The sequence below is a fragment of the Puma concolor genome, chromosome D1 (assembly GCF_028749965.1).
Source record: "Puma concolor isolate L17-30 chromosome D1, mPumCon1.1.hap2, whole genome shotgun sequence".
Taxonomy (NCBI): Eukaryota; Metazoa; Chordata; class Mammalia; order Carnivora; family Felidae; genus Puma; species Puma concolor.
In genome coordinates this window covers 35,967,544-35,988,410 of record NC_141676.1, presented here as the reverse complement: position 1 = coordinate 35,988,410, position 20,867 = coordinate 35,967,544, and the positions used below count along the sequence as shown (strand labels likewise).

The window sequence follows — 20,867 nt, the reverse complement described above, 5'->3', positions numbered from 1 at the left end:
TTGGTTTTATTGCTGTTGTTATAAGTGACTGGGAGAAAATTCTTGCCATAGGTCAAGTCACTGACCAATCTGTAGATTTCCAAAGAATTCCAAATAGCCACGGACATATCCAGGCATAGGAGAAATAGAACATGTGATTTTAGATGCAGTGTGCCAGTTGCTGTTCTCAGCCTTGACAAAAATATTCTCTGCTAAAACAAAAAGGATTTATTAACTCATACAGAGATCATACAAAATTGTTAGGAGAACTGAATACATAGCTTATAGGCTGAACGTTAGGAACTACCACAGTATACCCCAGAACTGGTTGTATTAAGGCCAGGCTGTCTCTCCCAAGACCAGGAAGCTGCCAGCCAGCTTGAGGCTCCCATCCCTGCAGACTCTGGAATCACACAGCCCTATCTATCTCTTGTGCATGAGGCAACGGATAACATCTATACTGTTTTCTCATGTAACAAATTTCTGTCTACATATGTATTGCAGGAATCATGTTTGATGAGCAAAGCCCAAGTCATGTCTGCCCTGGAGCTATAATGAATTTTAGAAATGGAGGGAATTGGTTTGTTTTATTTCTAATTTGTTTTCTTTAAGTTTTCTTTAGAGATATGGGTTTAACACTGTGAGTAACTTTCACATTGTCAGAACAGCGTTCTAAAATTTGGTAGCCTGTGTTATTAACAACCTTTCTTAATAAAGGTTTAGAGTACATGATAACCAGGTTTAGTATATGGCAGACCATCACTAAAGGGTTTTGAGTACTTGAGGTAAGTACCACTGACAAACCGTTCAGTTATACATATGTGTATGTTACGATATCTTGTGTGTATAAATGTCATTTTACCTATCTTTACAATGTTATTTTAACTTTGCTTTTCTCTGGATTATTTCCTCAATTAGATGATAACTTTTTGAAGTTAGAATCCTACCTTCCCTAAAATATTAGACTTAACATTTTTATTGTAATTTTTTTTTAATGTTTCTTTATTTTGAGAGAGAGAGAATGCTAGCAGGGGAGGGTCAGAGAAAGAAAGAGAGAGAGAGAGAATCCCAAGTAGGCTCTGTGCTGTCAGTGCAGAGTCTGACATAGGGTTCAAACTCAGGAATCATGAGATTATAACCTGAGCCGAAATCAAGTCAGACGCTTAACAGACTTGAGTCACCTAGGCACCCCTATAATTCACAATTTTTAACACACAAAAAACACAGGGCCAAGACTCTGTGCAATGAAAATAAATTAAGACCACACTTAAGACTGTTCTTAGCACCAGTAGATTAAATGAGTTGAATAAACACTGGACATTATCTCCAAATTTGGAGATTGGAGTTGGGTTCCCTAATTTGCTATTCTCTACAATAGCGATGCTTAGAGATCCTGTAAAATATAAAGATTGATATCAGAAAATCTCTTACCATGCTGAAATTCTAAGATAACAGAAAAAAAGTATAGATACATATGTGTGTTTCTCAAAGGAAAGGGTTTAGATTCTCAGAGGGAGTCCATGGCTCAGAGAAAAATAATAAAGGTCAGTAACCACTGATCTAGAGAAATATCCAGTAAGTTTTAAGAAGAAAACCCATTTTGGTTCAACTCTTATGGCTGTAAATGTCTCTAAAACAAATTATTCCGTCTTCTTGCCTCAGTAAACACTTTCAAGTGAAGATGATGGGTTCTTTCATAATGTGGAGTTCTTCAGGGTCATCATTCTGCAAATGGATTCTCATGGCTGCCTGCAGATGAATAGGTGTAAAGTTTGAGTCAAATATATACTGAGTCCAGGACATGCCTGAGATGTTTTCAAATAATTCCATTACAACCTTTCACTTTATTCCTGCTGATTTACCTTGTTTTAAGTGATTAGTTCTGAACAATTGTGGTGACTGGTTATTCTGGCTAGTTTTGTTTGTACCTAGTATGTAAAGTTTAACCATCCCCATTAGGTCCTAGGGCTACTGTGATAAAGTACCACAAACTGGCTGGTTTAAAACAATAGAAGGTTACTTTCTTTACAATTCTGAAGGCTAGACGTTCTAAAATCAGTTCTAAAATCAAAGTGCGGCAGGGGCTTGCTCCTTCGGAAGGTTCCAGGAAGTAATTCTTCCTTGCCTCTTTCTAGTTTCTTGTGCCTCCAGAGGAAATCCTTCCCATTCTTTGGCCTGTCAAGAATCTCAGCTTCTTGCCTTCATATGACTTTCTCTATGTGTGTTCTCTTTATGTGTTCTCTCTTCTTCTTATAGGAATACCAGTTACCAAATTTAGGCCCTACCGTAATGTAGTATAACTTGGTTTTAACTTAATTACATGTGCAAAGGCCCTCTTTTCAAATATGGTCACATTCTGAGATTGTAGGTGGATGTGAATTTGATACATTCAAACCAGTCCACCATTTATAGCATTTTGTATATTTCAGGTAAACAGCCTAGGCATTTTTGTTTTTTTTTATAGCAAGCAAGGAGAGAACATTTTATTAGTTGCAAGTCTTGGGCAATTTTTCAACAGGGAAAGAGCAAACATGTTATTACACAAAAATCTGTCTATGGAAATACTCTAATATTGTTAATTTAGATGCACATCTAAGATTTATTTATATTTTCATTTCTAAGATAAACAGCTTAATTCCTAACATTGTCCCAACTTTGTGCTAGATTCCTGAAGGATATAATAAATATTATTACATTTAAATTATCTTTGTCTATGACAAAGATCTTTGTCTATAGACAAAACAATCTTTGTCTATGAGGAATATAAAGAACAGAATTTAGTAACATAACATTTTTCAGTATAATATATAATGATACATTAATAATTACAAAACCCACACAAAAACATAATAAATATATTGAAATAAGCATTTTACAATAAAATCTTGTAAGGGGGGCAGATAAGGGTAATACTCAGGTCTGGTGGACACCGAATTCATTGAAGAGGTGACTTTTGAAAGAAATAAAAGGACTAGAATTTATGGCTATTTTATTCACAACCAAGAAAGAAAACCTAAAAAAAGTTGATATTGCAAACATTCCCTTATAAGTGAAAGGTTATTAACTATTTACTGATTTAAAGAAAACAATTAATTTTGATGATTGTGGCTGAATTTAATTTCAGGCCAGCTTACTTATAAAGCATGTATGTATTTTTAGTGTCTAAATCAATGCTGTAAGTACGTGTTGTAAGAGAGCATTGGGGCAGCCAATCTTATAGAGCCAAAGCATAATACACAGAAAAATAAATCTGAAAATGTCCACTGTAAGATACAGCTACATCAGTGAGCTTTCCACTTTGAAGACACATAATTTTTTCTTAGCATTTCAGAAGTAAGCCAGAACTGCTGTTTTATGGGAGATTACTATCTAACTTATATTTTATTTTATTTACTGCTACAATCAATTAATTCTGCCTAATTCTAGTTTATTACATCAGAATATTAGATAATATTAGAATATTATCAGAATATTACATCAGAATCTAAAATTGTCTGCCGTTTTAGAAATGATTCTCAGTTGAAATTGTGTGACGTGTGCCCTCGGAGGCAAGTGGGTCACTGTTTCTCTTTTCCAGAAGGGGAATAGCCAGTGTTCTCTAATGTGCTGCTTCAAGTGAAGGAGAGAGTGTGATTTCTGAATTTCGTGTTTCTTGTAAACATTGTTTATCTTTTTTATGTACCTCAGAATATTCGTTTAGTACATGAGAAAACTTCACATAAGACATTTAGCACATATTTAGCTCTTAACATTGGAAACTTACTATCATTATAATTGCTGTCACTGAGTTCTGAGGTAAAATTAATTCATCAATAAGCAATGCTGTGTACAAATATTTCCTTATGAAATGGTTCTAAACAAACAAAAAATCCCTCCCTATGTCTCCTAAATGAAAACAATAAGGTAAGACATTACTCTACCTCTCTAACTTTTAGACAGTCTCATTCCATCTCTCCAAATGTCTCTCTCCATATGGTAGATGAGAAGACCAAGAACCATTCGATTAACATCCCACCAGTTTAGAAAACAATAGCCAAACGAGATAGTTCTTTCAGATTGTACCAGCAAAAAAATCCCAGAGAAGATTCTGAATAATTCTATGGACACTCACCATGGCCAGGGGAATGAACACTTTATTTGTCCATGAATGAGTCACATTTCTGCCCTTTAGTTAGATGGGATTAGCTCTATTACAAACTCTTATATATGATCTAGCATTTTGTATATTTCAGGTAAACCGCTTAGGCATTTAAAAAAAAAAACAGGCAAGAATGGAACATTTTCTTAAGTTGGATGCTTAACTGACTGAGCCACTCAGGTGCCCCTGTTTTGTTTTTTAATGTAATGACCTCTGGTTCACAGAATTGGATCAGTCATGATCTGTGGTTCTATGGTTCCTAGAAAATTTCCATCATGTGACACTGATTCTGCAAAGGCCCTTAAAAAATTAATTTAAATAAACATGAGTAAAGACTCTGACCAACATGTGAGCAAAATCTTATTAAAGTCCCTTTTAGCACCATCATCCATAGTTTTTACATGAACAAATTAAGGAATAGAGAGGTAAAAGTCCCACAGTGAGTCGTGGAGTTGGGGTTTGAAACCAGACCAACACAAGAGCTAATACTCTCAGCCTTTAACTAGAGTTTAGACTGTGAATTCAAGTTACTAAGTTCAGGGTTTCAACATTTTTGCACTAAGCCTAATTGAAGTTTGAAAAACTCTCTACCTCTTTTCAATGTAGTTTCAACCATCAAGTGAAACACTTCACCTTTTGCTCCTTCTTTTTTTTCCCCCTCCTTCCTACTCCTGTGAAAAGTTTATTCACAGGAGTGAATGTAGCTAACATCATACGTTTCTTTCAACCTCAGGGAAACTTAGACTTAGTGAATCATTAGCGCAGAGAAACTTTTTGTGCTCTGCACTAAAATAAAAATATTAATATTGTTGAAATAGACTGAACCTACCGTATGTGGGCCCTCAAAATGATAGTGGGGCCTTTTCCACCTTATTTCTGAATGTTGCACAAAGCAACACTAGATGGGGCAATTAATGTGCTCCCTCATTCATTGAGACCTATGTTCCAAGAATGTTTCTAGCCCCAGGTGAGAGAAACTTCCATTTCCATCATCATTTTCCATTTTCCCTAAAAAATAGATTTCTTAACCTACCATGGTCCATTTTAATAACATAAAACTGGTATCAGGAAATTACGAATGAGTTAGTTCATAGAAACATTTTTATACATTAAGAACCTTCCAGGGGCGCCTGGGTGGCGCAGTCGGTTAAGCGTCCGACTTCAGCCAGGTCACGATCTCGCGGTCCGTGAGTTCGAGCCCCGCGTCGGGCTCTGGGCTGATGGCTCAGAGCCTGGAGCCTGTTTCCGATTCTGTGTCTCCCTCTCTCTCTGCCCCTCCCCCGTTCATGCTCTGTCTCTGTCTGTCCCAAAAATAAATAAAAACGTTGAAAAAGAAAATTAAAAAAAAAATAAAATAAAATGGGAAAAACATAGTAAAGAGTTTTAAGGTGCAGGATATTCTTTAAAAAAAAAAAAAAAAGAACCTTCTAAACTATGCATTATGCCCTATTTAAATTTAGCTATGACTTCTAATCTCTTTCTTACCCAAAACATTTTTTTTTAACTAGGTGTCTTCCTCCATGCTTCTGAAACTTCAAGATACATGAGAAGCACCTGGGCATCTTGTAAAAATGCAGATACTGATTAAGAGCAGGATCTGTATTCTGCATTTCTAACAAGTTCCCAAGAGATGCCAATACAGCCAGTGCATGCACAATACTTTGAATAGAAAGGCACTTAATAAGTGATTCACAAATGCTACTCAGTGTTACTGAGGATCATTTGGGGAGCTTTAATAGAGAGACTCTTGAATAATGTTTAGAGATTCAGTGTCAGTGCTGGTGACCTGAGGCTTAGCCATCTGCATTTCTTCAGAAGTGTAGGTAGAAGGGATTCTGTTTTAGATGAAGAGTTCACAGAAATGTTAGGGGATGTGTTCACTTGGTAACTCAGAAAGGTCAAGAAGGGAAATCTCAAAGATTAAGCATTGGAACACTAAAAGTATATTCTGAGGGCATCTGTAGAGTGGGTGTTCTATAGCTATCTTGGGTCTCAGGTCCTCTTATTGGCCAAGAAAGAGCAGAACTGATTAAATGGTTTGCTTTAAGCAAGAGAAAGTTCTGCAACACTAGATTTGGATGTGCTGTTAGAACCGAATGCTAGATAGCCAAAGCAATCAATGGACGTGGTGATATTATAGTAAGGATTTAAATAATTTTATAATCACGGGAAATAAGGCATCTGCGATGTTAAGAAATAAGATCCAGATTTGGGAACCTGTGCTCGAAAGCATGTATGTCCTCAGTCTCCTGCTGTATGACTGCCTTGTTTTAAAATTTCCTTCCTCCTCCTCATCTTGTATCACCACTATCACAACTATTTAGGAACTTAGTGCCTATCATATAGTTGATATTCAGTAACCACTTGTTGACTATTGCCAGCTTTTTATACATTTTTACAATAAAAATATCTCACCAAAGAAGGAGTCAAAACTGCCACTGTCATCAGTTCTCCTGTAGCTAGCATTTTACACGTGTAATTGCACTTCTTGGTGGCAAGCAAGCCCTTTTATATACATGATTTCACTTTGCACAGTCTGGAAGTCAAGCAGAACACATTCTGAAACGGAAGAAAGAGATAAGGAAAACTAAATTCTAGAGACTGTCCACATGGCTTAATTTCAGAGAGCTAGAAGACAGTAGAGAAGGAATTAGGCACTCCATTTTCCCTCTCCTTTTACGACGCTTTTCTCCTTCCTAGTGTTCTTCCACTCCCGTGACTATCGACTTGGACATAAATGTGAAACTAACCACCTAGATAACTGTCTCTTTTAATCTTTCTGCATATCACATGCAGGCGTGCATTGTCTAAGCTCACTATTCTTGCTCCAGCTGTGAGAAAATGAACCTCTTTTTTGTATTCTTCTTCATAAAGCTGTCTCTGTCATGTTGGATGTTAACACCTCTCCTATTCCCTTTGATTTCTTATTTTCTAGATGAGATTACATCCCCTGTAACATAACAGAGAACAGCTATTTTGGGTTTTCAAGGAAATTACACTTACCCTTTTTGTTTTCTAAACAAGTGTAACAAAATTTTATAACTTTTCTTTGTAATCCAAACTTACCTGATACATGAATTTGCTATATTAATTAAAAAAAACTATTTTGATTTTTAAGAGGTAAAAAAAAAGGAATTTAAGATTTTCTTTTTTTTATTTATTTTTTATTTTTTTATTTATTTTTTTTTTAAATTTTTTTTTCAACGTTTATTTATTTTTGGGACAGAGAGAGACAGAGCATGAACAGGGGAGGGGCAGAGAGAGAGGGAGACACAGAATCGGAAACAGGCTCCAGGCTCTGAGCTGTCAGCCCAGAACCTGACGCGGGGCTCGAACTCACGGACCGCGAGATCGTGACCTGGCTGAAGTCGGACGCTCAACCGACTGCGCCACCCAGGCGCCCCAAGATTTTCAGTGATCTATTTATATTGTATTTGAAATAAGGTTTTAATATTTTTCAGGTTCGAGGAATAAGTTTTCATATCTAAATGACTGTACTAATAATGCATTTTGAATTATTTTACCATTAAAAAAGAAAAAAAATAGTCCTTTCTTGTGTAGTAAGAGTTGGATATTTGGCCACTGAAAGGCAGTTTGCTTAGGAGAAGTTTTATTTCTTAGGCTATATACTGAAACTAGTTTTTGTGGACAAAGTTTCATACATTTCAGACATTTTTAAGATTTCAGAATACATAATTTATGTATTGTACTCTTTGTGTATATATACTGTTTACCCATTGCCTGTCGCTCACTGCCTCCCTTGGTCACCAATAAGTAGAATTTAAAATAAGATAGTGTGATGGAAGCAGACGTGTGTCTGCCAATACCCATTCCCCCAGTCCTTCATTTGGTAGTACAACAAGTGAGTTTAGCAGGAAACGTATACCGACAGCTCCATTAACTAGCCTCTTGGCAACTGTTGCAGTTAGGGCCACGTTACTATGCCCTAGGCAACAGATAAGAACAAAACTGAGTCCATGGTTATATATACAAAGAAAGAGAAAACTGTAGTTGTTTTCTCTTAGATACTTAATTCTTTCTTTTCACTGGGTGGTGTATACCTTTATTCAGTATGATGAAATGATAAGTTCTTGTTCAGTCTGGAAACTCTTTTTATGCCCCAAATTGTCCTTAGGTGTTTCATATCTTATTTGAGAGGAATTGTCCTTTTTTTAATGTTTTTGCTCAAATGAGACAAAGTATTGTCACCATAACTGTATATTTCTCCTTCAACTTTTGTAGAAAACTTTGCTTCATCCCTATACTCTTAGAGCTAGATTATTGCCCCCTTCCCTGTGCTCTGGCACAGTTCAGTATTTCTCATATCTTAAAAGTTATCACACTGCATTGCATTTGTCTGTGGCAGGGAGGGGCACATACCTATTGTCTCTTCATCACCAGTTTCTAATGTAGTACATGATACTGGGAAGTTTTTAATGAGCAACTAAAGAATACCTTCCCTGAGTCCTCCTAGAGTACACCTCTATTTTGGAGGAGAGGTGATTATGTTTTTCCTTTCAGAACCAACATTCTGGGGGATGGAATATTAAACCTTTTATTGGTTCTTAAACTATTTGGAATTTTTATTGAAAACTGCTATTGGGGCAGCTTCTAGGCTTTCCTTATGTTGCATCATTAAATACACCCCTAGACATAGAACTGAAGATTATTAATGTATCATTTCAAGTTAAATGTCTTATGAGTCAACAGAACATAGGACAACCCTTATGTAAGCAGACATAGAACTTTGTTTTTTCAGCAATGTCAGAAGCAAGTTTTTTTTAAGACAGTTAAGTTTCCTTAATTGGCTATAAAAATCTATCTTTTTTGTATTATACTTTTTTCTTTTTTTTTTCTTTTTTTAATTTTTTTTTCAACTTTTTTTTTTTTTTTTTTTTTTTTTTTTTGGGGACAGAGAGAGACAGAGCATGAACGGGGGAGGGGCAGAGAGAGAGGGAGACACAGAATCTGAAACAGGCTCCAGGCTCTGAGCCATCACCCCAGAGCCTGACGCGGGGGCTCGAACCCACGGACCGCGAGATCGTGACGTGGCTGAAGTCGGACGCTTAACCGACTGCGCCACCCAGGCGCCCCTATACTTTTTTTCCTTTTATGTGTAAGTTTAAAATCCTTATCATTTGAATCATCATTAATATTAAAAACATCTACCAAAACATCTTACTTTTTAATTAAGGGTCTAAAGATTTCCTTCTAAAAAAGAGTGGCTATAATAAATTCTAAGGCTACATTTGCATCAGTGTCTTAGTTGCGTTGGTTCTGTTAGATTTTTTGTAAACATCCTTTTCTTCCATCCTTCAGAAGCTGCTCATTGATTTTGCCACAAAACGGTAAATACTCTGCTTTCTTTCAAAAGCAAGCTGAGTGCATTGTCTGGCAACAGTGAATCAGAATCTCCATTCTGTCAGTTTTATCACAAAAAGTCTCTTTTTCTCCAAAGACTTGGGGGTCAGACACTCTGGATATATAAAATTCCTAGTAATTCAAAGTGTTTGAATCCTCCACCTAAACAGGACGATGGTGAATTGGTAGCTATGTAGGAGTAGTTCTTGTTACACTGTATGCTCCTCACCGTAGAAAGTTAGACTCTGCACAAAAGCCCAATTTTGTGTCACTCTTATCTTTCAAAATATTCTCATTTTTTGCTACATGTATACGTTAGGCATTAATGCATGTGCATAAATAAATACATACACATATTTACATAAAAGTATTTAGATATTAGATAGAACTCACTTGAGATTGGCCTTTTGGGAAACTGATCCAAATCCAAATATGAATCCAAATACGAAAATTGATCTAAATACAAATTTGGCAGCTTTGTGAAAATGTAGAACCCATTACAAATGTCTGTAGGTTCCTTGGCTCACAAATACTTTCCCCCCCACGGTCAGACACCATTCAGGCCAAATCTTTGAAAGACACCTCCTGATGACTTTGCAGACTCCTCCCATGTAAATTCATTGACTTTTTCATGTGTTCCCATCCCGAGTGGCATAGGGCTGTCTCTTGTGGCTTCTATCATATTGCTGGCTAGTTTTCATCAAGGTGGCTCTTATCTGCCACACCTGAGGCACTGACACACTCTAAATTCCTCAGGGCAGGAAAGAAGGGAGAAAGGGAAACGGAGTTAACGGAGGGAGGCTTGAATAAATGTATGGGTAGGTGGATTTAAGATTAATGACGTGTTAAAAAGGTGCTCCGGCTTTGATTGTAAGTGTCAATATGTGCATTATTAAATAAAATGTGGGCCTTGCTTGGCAATGTTTCACTGAGTAATTTAAGTAGTCTGTGACCTGTGAAGACATTGTTATTTACTTGGAAGTATTAACGATATATCTGTAGAAGTGTCTGACATTTCATTAGAAAGTTTAATGAGCTTCTCAAGGTGCTCTTGGTGGTCAGTTCAGTCCAAACATGTTATTATAATATGATCAGAATGGGGAAGAAAAACTCAGTGAAGATAAACAAATTATTATGACTGACATTGAAAGTATCTCTAGGATTCTAAGTGATCTTTCATACACCATTGAAGCCAGGGGAGATCTCAGGCAACATCCTACCCACCAGTCTCCTTTCACAGGTGACAAGCTACAGGCTTTAAAAAGACCAGGCTGATTCTGTGTGGTTGCTTTGTTTCCGATTGGCACTACTTAGAACTCACGGAAACTATGACTTCTGGAAACCGTTCTCGAGAAGTGGTTATTTAAGTTTGTGCTTCCAAGCTTTAGGATTTTTAGCCCTTTAAGTAGAGTCAAGGGAGATGGGTACACTGAGCACCCCACTGTATTTATTCACTTATGTTTGTTTTGTGGGACCATTTGTCCCCCACTGGCACTTGATAAATAAGCACATTTTCTTTTCTTTTTTACATTTTTATTTATTTTATGGGACGCCTGGGTCACTCAGTCGGTTAGGTGTACGACTTCGGCTCAAGTCATGATCTCGCAGTCCGTGAGCTCGAGCCCTGCGTCGGGCTCTGTGCTGACAGCTCAGCCCCTGGAGCCTGCTTTGGATTCTGTCTCCCTCTCTCTCTGCCCCTCCCCTGCTCATGGTCTGCCTCTCTCTGTCTCAAAAATAAATAAAAACATTAAAAAAATTAATTATTTATTTATTTTGATGTTTATTTGATTTTGAGAGAGAGAGAGAGAGGGAGCATGAGCAGGGGAGGAGCAGAGAGAGGGAGACACAGAATCTGAAACAGGCTCCAGGTTCTGAGCTGCCAGCACAGAGTCGGACGTAGGGCTCCAACTCACGAACTGTGAGATCATAACCTGAGCCTGATGCTTAAACTGACTGAACCACCCAGACACCCCAATAATTACATTTTCTAGCCAAGCCAATACAAAACCCTTTTGTGAAGAGATTATAATGTGTATCTTAGGGCAACCTGAAAACAGGAAGCATATTATATATTTCATGATTTTTATTTCATTATTTCTGTGAATTTATATATGTATATATTTAAAATATATTTAATATATTTTTATATATAAGACATTTTAAAGGGTAAATTTATTTTCCAACTGTAATTGCAGGCATGCATGTTCAATATAGAAACAAAAAAAAAAAAAAAACACAACAAAGAAAATAATAAAAAAACTTTTATTTTTTTCCTTGGAAAGAAGAGTTGGAATATGCGAGCCTATCTAACAAATAGAATCATGATCCTTCTGTAAATGAAATGTATTATGTTTTTCTTTCCAGTTGGTATTTATAAGGATTATCTCAAAATACTAAATTTTTTTTTGGTAAACATCAGATTAATGGCTGCTTACTTATAAAACTTGTCCCTCACCTAAAGAAATTATGTACCAAACTATCTAATTATCTACCTAACGATCTGTGTATTTGGATAATAATTGATTTAATGTTTTGAAGTCTATCTGTATCCTGGAATGGATTACATATTCACCTACATTTTATTCTGGATATGGCTGTCATGAACAAATTTTCAATAAAAATGGTCTATATCAGTAAATAGAATGAAGTTATTTGTACATTTCTTAGTAGGATTTGTCCACTTGGAAAATAATGATTGCCACTGAAACATACAAGGACTGACAACTTTTTTAAAAATCTAATTCAGCCTCAGTTAATAAACATAATTGAAGAATGAGTTGGTTAATTAAATGTTCCTGTTAACTGAAGTTACACAAGCTCTGACCTATGCTTCTTGATCCCCTGTAATGATTTTAAAAAGACCTTATTATTTCCACATCTATAATTGGGCATCCTTCTGAAACTTCAGCCAATTAAGTTCTTATAAAATTAAGCTCCTCTGACTATTTTGTATCTTCCAGAGCCTCGAGCTCAGCATTTAAGTGTCAGTAGTGTTTTTCCATGACTCCAGATATGAAGTTAAACAAAATGGAGTTGAATGTATATTGGTTGTAAATTCAGCAACTTTGGCAGGCTTATTCATTCTTCTTTCAACTATAAAATACAGATAAACAAAATATCTGTCTCATAGACTTTCTGTGAAACTTAAATGTATGGAAAGTGCTGAGAACAGTCACTGGCTTATAGCTGTCATCACTGTAATTTGTCTTATCGTTGGGAATTGATAGTAAAATCAATAAAATTGCATATTGTTGTCAAGTGATTTTCATTTACATCTATTAAAAATATCAGTGTGAGGGGCGCCTGCGTGGCGCAGTCGGTTAAGCGTCCGACTACAGCCAGGTCACGATCTCGCGGTCCGTGAGTTCGAGCCCCGCGTCGGGCTCTGGGCTGATGGCTCGGAGCCTGGAGCCTGTTTCCGATTCTGTGTCTCCCTCTCTCTCTGCCCCTCGCCCGTTCATGCTCTGTCTCTCTCTGTCCCAAAAATAAATAAACGTTGAAAAAAAAAAATTAAAAAAAAAAAAAAATCAGTGTGAGCGGGGCGCCTGGGTTGGTCAGTCGGTTAAGCGTCTGACTTCGGCTCAGGTCATGATCTCACAGTCCGTGAGTTTGAGCCCCGCGTCGGGCTCTGTGCTGACAGCTCAGAGCCTGGAGCCGGTTTCAGATTCTGTGTCTCCCTCTCTCTCTGCCCCTCCCCTGTTCATGCTCTGTCTCTCTCTGTCTCAAAAATAAATAAACGTTAAAAAAATTAAAAAAAAATATCAGTGTGAGCAGTGAAAGGACTGTGGAGAAAGCACTCAGTTGATATTTCTAATTGATTTGTCTTGGGTTACTCACAGTTTTTCATAGCTCTCCTCTAACAACCACCCTTATATGTTTTCTCTGCAAGATCCTTCTTTCTCTCACATGAATTTTCTTTGCAGTATGTTAAAAGCAGATGGGAAGTCATATTCGGTACCTGTCCTTATAGCTAACAAAACTAGGTTCTCAATGTATCACAGTTGACTGTGATATCCTCGGGGTGTAAACCTAATCAGTATTATCGAGACTGTGTTACTGCTGACATCTTGCCTGTGTGCACACCTGCCTGTGTGCAAAGCCCTAATCACTGCAAGAGCTGGTGACTGGACACCAGCTGAGAGGAACAACCTGGGTTTATTCACTAATTTTCCTTGCTAAATGCTATTTGTGGCAATTACATAGGAACCTCAAAATAAGAATAAGATAATTAAGACTGGACAGAGAGTTCTGGAGTTTGGTTGTTTTCACAACCATTTAGAGCACTGGAGCATGTAAAAAGTGTCCATAAAAATAAGGTGAAAGGGGGCACCCGGATGACTCAGTCAGTTAAGCATCAGACTCTCGATCTCAGCTCAGATCTTTTTTTTTTTTTTTTTTAACAATTTATATTTTTTAATTTTTAATTAAATTTTTTTTTGAGGTAGGGAGAGAGGGAGGGAGAGAGAGTGCGAGCAGGGGAGGGTCAGAGAGAGAATCTTAAGCAGGCTCCACTGCTCAGCTCTCAGTGCAGAGACAGACCTGGGACTTGACCTGGGGCTAGATGCAGGTCTCCATCTCACAACCATGAGATCTTAACCTGGCCGGAAATCAAGAGTTGGGTGCTTAACTGACTGAACCACCCAGGTGCCCCTCAACTCAGGTCTTGATCTCAGGGTCTTGAGTTCAAGCCCCACAGTGGGCTCTGTGCTGGGCATGACACCACTTAAAAAAAGAAAAAGATGAAATGCAAGAATTAAATTTATATTTAGAATATCTGTAGCTCCATCTCTAATTCAGTTTTCCATCTTCAACTCTGAATCTTCAGAAACGTGTCTATCCCTATAATATATTAATTGTTTCATATATATATATCTTAACTAAATATTCTTGTATACCAATGCATACATGCATAATATATGTGTGAAGCTTAGATCCCCCAAATTTATCTCTCTGTGAAAACATGCTATTTTCCCAAATTTTGGGTTTTTTTAATTGTATTATCAGATGTAAGACTGCATATTGTTAAAATTCCAATTAAAATAAATTTTTTAATGTTTATTTTTGAGAGAGAGAGACAGATAGTGTGAGCAGTGGAGGAGCAGAGAGAGAGGGAGACACAGAATCCAAAGCAGGCTCCAGGCCCTGAGCTGTCAGCACAGAGCCCAACACAGTTCTCGAACTCAGGAACTGCAAGATCATGACCTGAGCCGGAGTCAGATGGTCAACCAACTGAGCCACCCAGGCACCCTGTTAAAATTCCAATTTTTGAATATAATTACTATTTACATATTCTCTTCATGACATGGCTACTTAGGGAATCATTTGTAGAACACATTGGCTATTCTACCAATTGACATTCCTTCTATAAACAACAAAATAGATGTCTTCAAGACTAAATACCTAAACATGGTAATTATTTTACTGACTATCAATATGTTCTTAATTCTTAGGTATGGTACCTGTTTGAGTTTTTTTGATTTGTATGTTGGTTTGGCCTTGATTGGCAGCTCCCATTGATCTCTTAACTTTTTCATTGTCCCCTAATCACTTTGTGTTCTTGGGTCTCTTCTTTTTCCATCCCACTTTGTACCACTCATTCTAATAATCACTCCCCCTAATAATCCTTCATTTCCTTCATGCCTCCCTTCTTTTGCCATATACAAATGGCTAAATCCGAAATTTAGTTAAATCGAAATCTCTCTATACCTTCCCCGGTGCAGGAGATTGTGGCTGGTGAGAATCAAACAAGCATGATGATTGATCTCATTTTGAACTTATGATCAATAACCTTAAGTGGGTCTTTGCTGCTAAGCAATCCTGCAATCTTCTACATAGCACAGTCCATTAATTCTCCCAATGTGATACCTATTTTATACTTCCTTCTCTCTCTTCAAACTTTAAACTCCTCTTACTCAACCAGCTGTATCAGTTGATACACCTGTATGTTAGTCAGGGTTCCAGAAAAACAGAACCAATAAGAAGTGTGCATGTGTATGTGTTCAGGTGTGTGTGTGTGAGAGAGAGAGATTCATATATCTCATTTATATCAATACATTATCTATCTATCATCTATCTATCTATCTATCTATCTATCTATCTATCTATCTATCTATCTAAGAGACATTTAAGAAATTGCCTCTCATGATTATGGAGACTTATAAGTGCAAAATCTGCAGGATATTGGCAGGTTCAGACCCAGAGGAGAGTCAAAGTCACAGTTCAAGTCTCAAGGCTGTCTGTTGCAGAATTCCCTCTTCCTGGGACATCAGTCTTTTGTCTGATTCTTCCTTCAACTGATTGGACGAGACCCCCCCCACCCCCCCCCCCCCAAATTATAGAGGCCAACATGCTTTACTCAGAGTCCATCAATTGAAATGTAAATCTTATCCAAAAACACACTCACAGAAACATCCATAAAAATGTTAGACCAAATATCTGAGCATTGCAGGCCAGCCACGTTGACACATAAAATTAACCATCATGTCATACTTCTTATTTCATCAAGAAAATAGATGCTATCTATGCTGGACATTGTTCATTTACCCTCCAGGTCTACTTTCCAGCTATTATCACACTTCTGTGTGCCCCATAAATCTGTACAATATGGACCATATCAGTTTGTCCTTTTGTCTTTTTCTTCCCATTGGGCTTGGGAATTCCTGGCAGCAGATGGAAGGAAGCTGGGGAGTGAGGCCAGTATATTTTGTATTCCACATACATAGTCAACTAGAGCTGTTAGAATTTTCAACCTAAGTTCATGGCTCCTGACAAGGTGTATCTCTCTATTTTAACTTTCTTCCCTTGAATATATGTCACCACCTTCCTCTTGTCCCTTCATGCCCAGAGCAGTTATATCTTCAGGCCACTGCACCACCTCTCCCAGTTCTCCTTCACACTTGCTACATCTTGTCAAATACTTCCTCAAACCTACATGAAATGATCTGATTTTGATTGTACGATCTTTTCCGAAGGAACCCTGATTAATACATTTTAAGAAGTAACCTTTTACTTGGTCCTAGCACATCTAGCCATCTATCTACATTGTTACCCATTTGCCTTTACTGCTTATACCGGGTGAATTACTAACCCTCTTAAGTCAGTCCCTACACTTGTGCATCAGATCTAAACTCCACTTATACTCAAAAATATCTGATAATTATCCCTTTTCTCTTCTGTATCATCAATTTATCTATTTCATAAACAACTATGCTGTTGTATCACCCATCTTTGAAACATTATGGCTCAACCCTGCATTGCCTTACAGTTATTACCTTATTTCTCTCCTCTTTTTTATGGCAAAACTCTTTGAAAGACTGAATATTCTCTTATGTGTCCTCATCCATATAAATTCATGCTTGACCCCACTTCTATAGACTGCTCTTTCCTTTCAAGGTCCATAGTGAACTCCATATTGCTAACTTGAAATGTTAGTAATAATTCTCCTTTTAAGTTAGCAGCTGTATTTGCAATACTTGACCACTCCCACATTCCTAAAACATTTGCTTCACTTGGATTTCATGACTCCGTGTCTCTGGAATCTTTTCTCATTTTACCATTCCTATTCATTCTCTGTTGATAATGATTGTTTGTCTTTTTAGATATTTTATTGTTGGAATACATCATATCTTAGTCTTCAAACCTCTTTTCCATTCATTCTCTAAGTGACCTTTTCTGTGTCAAGTTTGTGAGTAGCACTGACAAATGTATACTTCTCATATTCATATTTTCTGCTTAGGACACTCCTTTGAATTCCCAAGTACTTGAATCTAACTACTTACTCAACATTCCTATTTGTATGCTTAAATGACATCTCAGACTTAACAGGTCCGCAAGCAATGCCTCCTACTTTCTTCCTCTATGGAGGAAGTTGAGACAATGGAGGAATCTATGGAGTTATTGAGACAAACAATTTGTGGTCATCTTTGATGCCTCCCTTATTCTCATACCTTCACATATAAAATCCTTATTAATGTTTCAAAAGAAAAAATAGAATCTTAGTGATCTTATGCTAAATCTGCTATTTTACAGCATTGTCAATACTGACTGAATAAGCAAGTTTAATTCAAATCAGATAAATCTGTCCTACATTTTTGACCACCATATTTTCAGGAATCATTTTCATTATAAATTTACATTTAGCTTTAAAGCTACATGTTTCAGTGGGATACAATGGCATTTTTAATGGATCTCTAGTGTAGTTTCTGTACAATATATATAAAAATTTGTGGGAATACTTGGTAAATAAATATATTTTAGCAATATTTGTCATGATATGCGGTAAACTGAAATCTAGAGACTAGTGTCAAAATCTTTATTATAATCTGCCTACCCATCACCTATTTATTATTCTAAGTATAATCAATAAACAAATGCTTAAATTTTTTACTTTGAATATTTTTTTGTCTTTCATCCTGTACAACTTCTGTCTTAGGTGTTTTAAAAGCTTTTTTTTTTTCCCCTGAAATTCACTACTAGCATGTTAAGCAGCTCTTATGTTTTATTTTTATGATCTATCATGGTAACCTCAGTAGTGTATTCAATACATATGTGTCCACTAAGTGTCCAAAGCTTTGGCTTCATGCTACAGGAGACCAAAGAGCAACTGATAAATAACCATATTTCTCAGGATCTCACAAGGTGATAGAATTAATGTAATTACTAGCAAGTTTTTTTATTGGCCATATAAAAGAACTAAATTAGCCCACTGGTTATCTTAAGTAGAGAACTTACTAGTTGTTTTCTTTTTTAGGAAAGGGGGGGGACTATTTATGAATCAACATTTTAGCCTTTTCAAAATATAATCCTATTATTTAGAGAGTCTTGAAATTATCAGAAGCATCCTTCCTGTGATCCAAATTTCAAACCACAAAAGCAGTAACTTAAGGAAGCAGAATCTTTGACATGGTAAGGATTTTGATGTGATAAGGATATGTTAAGGGTTTTTTCCTAATGCTCAAGTCCCTTTCATTGTGAGTTTCTTTTTGTTCAAATACAAAAGCAGCTTGTTTGTTTGCTCTTTCTTTTCTTTTCTTTTCTTTTTTTTTCTTTTTAACCTTTGAGAGCTCTGAAATGGAATCCTTTTTTTGGGGGGGGTGGGGATCCTTCATTTTAAAATACTCCAATCATTTTGTTGCTATATATAGAAAAGTTTATTTAGCTTTTGTAACCTGTCTATCTTACACTTCTATTTTCAAAGACATGGAACCTTATGCTAGGCTATAATATAATAAAACCACTTCTAGTACAATTTATTGGGCACTTACTCTAGTGAGGTACTGTATTAGTAGCCTTTTTACATATATTACTTCTCTCATCTTTATAGCAACCAGTAGGACAAATGTGAAAATCTCCAGCTTCATGGAAAATGTAATGAACCTCAATGAAGTTAGGATGCTGAATTTCACCCAAATTAGGAAGCAGAGACTGGATTTGAACCAAGGCTTACTTGGCTCTAAAATCCAGATATACTGTTAAGTGACATTTTCCTTTTGTCAGGTTCTGACATTTTTCTTATGCCCTTATTTTCCCCTTTTTATCTATAATCAAAATGCTACTGTCATTCCTATTCAGCCCCCATCCTGCTTCTACCTACAAGGTCTCAGTGGTATCCTTGAGATTGGTGCGGGCTCCAGCTGGAGATGCAGGAAGTTTCTCTTGAAGTAACTTATTCAACCAGCACTTTTGATTCCTCTCTTCTATTTTCTCGATGACAAATCTTGGCTTTTTGCTGCCTGGAAGTCTGGTCCATCTCTTGGATTCATTGTCTTCTATTACCTTATTGCTGAATTCTTTTTTTTCTCTTAATTTTTTTATGTTTATTTTATTTTTGAGAAAGAGAGAGGCAGAGCACAAGCAGCACAGGCAGGAGAGGGGCAGAGAGAGAGGGAGACACAGAATCTGAAACAGGCTCCAGGCTCTCAGCTGTCAGCACAGAACCTGACACGGGGCTTGAACCCACAAACCGTGAGATCATGACCTGAACTGAAATTGGTGCTCAACCGACTGAGCCACCCAGGCACCCCTGATTGCTGAATTATTGTTAGATCTCAGTCTGAGTTTTAGCTGAGCCGCTTAACTGTGGGTTGGTTTCCTTGTAGTAACTTCGATGTGCACAGCAAAAGGTTCAGTGTCCCATGTTGCCCGAAGTCCCACACTGGACACAGTTGGATTCTCCCCTCCTCCCCTCTGTATTATTACAGACATGTAATTTCAATATTTGAACTTTTCCTAGTTTCAAAGTTCAGCTCTAAAACATTGAACTATTTTACTTTGTAGAGGTATCATCAACTGTATTTTTATTTGATTTAGCATTTCCTCTAGTGATTAATGTCTAAATGATCCCGAGTAACCCTGTGGGGCTGAGTCTGCGCTCTACAAGTACTTCCTTCATGTGTAAATACATTCTGTTAATGTTGCTACCTGCCGCTATCTGCAGATATACTCTGCTCACAGATGGGCTGCAGTGAAAAGATTTGTATGTATCCTCCTGATTCTCAGTTGTAAAAGAACAAAGAAAACCCTGACCAAATCTTGCCAAAGAAAAATTGCACTAGACAAAGTGAAACAGGCATTGAAAATGGTATTCAAACCTAGTACAATAGGGGAGTGAATCAAAACAAAGTCTGAATTCAACTCCCTTGACATAAATGGCAGAAAGGTTGTTATTCTGCAGTGAGCTAGTGGAGATGTACCAAAGGAAGTTAGGGGGAGGATGATCAATGGGATGGGTTAGTGCACACTGAATTGTTCTTGAGTTTGCAAATGTTTTTCCCTGTGATTAGGCCACCTGTGTTTGCTAATCATTGCCCATAGAAATTAGGCCCCTACCTTTCCACAGGGACTGGAAGATAGGAGTGCTATGTTCTTTGATAAACCGCATTTCAAAGAGATAGCACCCATGTATCCTTGAAGATATTCCTGGGTTGTAAAATTGGTAAGAGCCTTTTTTCCTTTTTTTTTTCTTTTTTCTTTTTTCTTTTTCTTTCTTTCTTTCTTTCCTTCTTTCTTTCTTTCTGTTCTCTCTTTCTTTCTCTTTTTTATTTTTGTAATTAGAGGCTTTTTAAAGATTTACATCTCGAAAGGGCAGGGAAAGAATTTACAATTACAAGATTACTAAAATAATGTCCTAAGAAAAGGGAGGTCAGGGCCCAGAGTCAGGAAGACTATATGTCCAAACTTTAGTCAGGCTGAGGGAAATGTTTAGGCTGTTTAGGTCAGTCTCATTGCTTTTAAGATGTTATTACTAGTAAGTCATTTCCTCTATTTCATTTACCCTCAGGCTACCTATTAAACAACTCAGAGACAACAACAGCTGTTCTAACCTGATTTTGCTTTTTTGCTTTTTACTAGCTGCCTTGACAGATTTTATCTCCCTTTTTTCAAGTTTTTA

At 37.0% G+C, this 20,867-nt stretch overlaps 1 protein-coding gene across 5 annotated transcripts in view; it reads left to right on the top strand.

Annotated features, from left to right (window-relative positions):
- LUZP2 (leucine zipper protein 2) overlaps positions 1 to 20,867 on the top strand; it is a 505,584-nt gene that overhangs the window by 259,752 nt on the left and 224,965 nt on the right. The window lies entirely within an intron of this gene.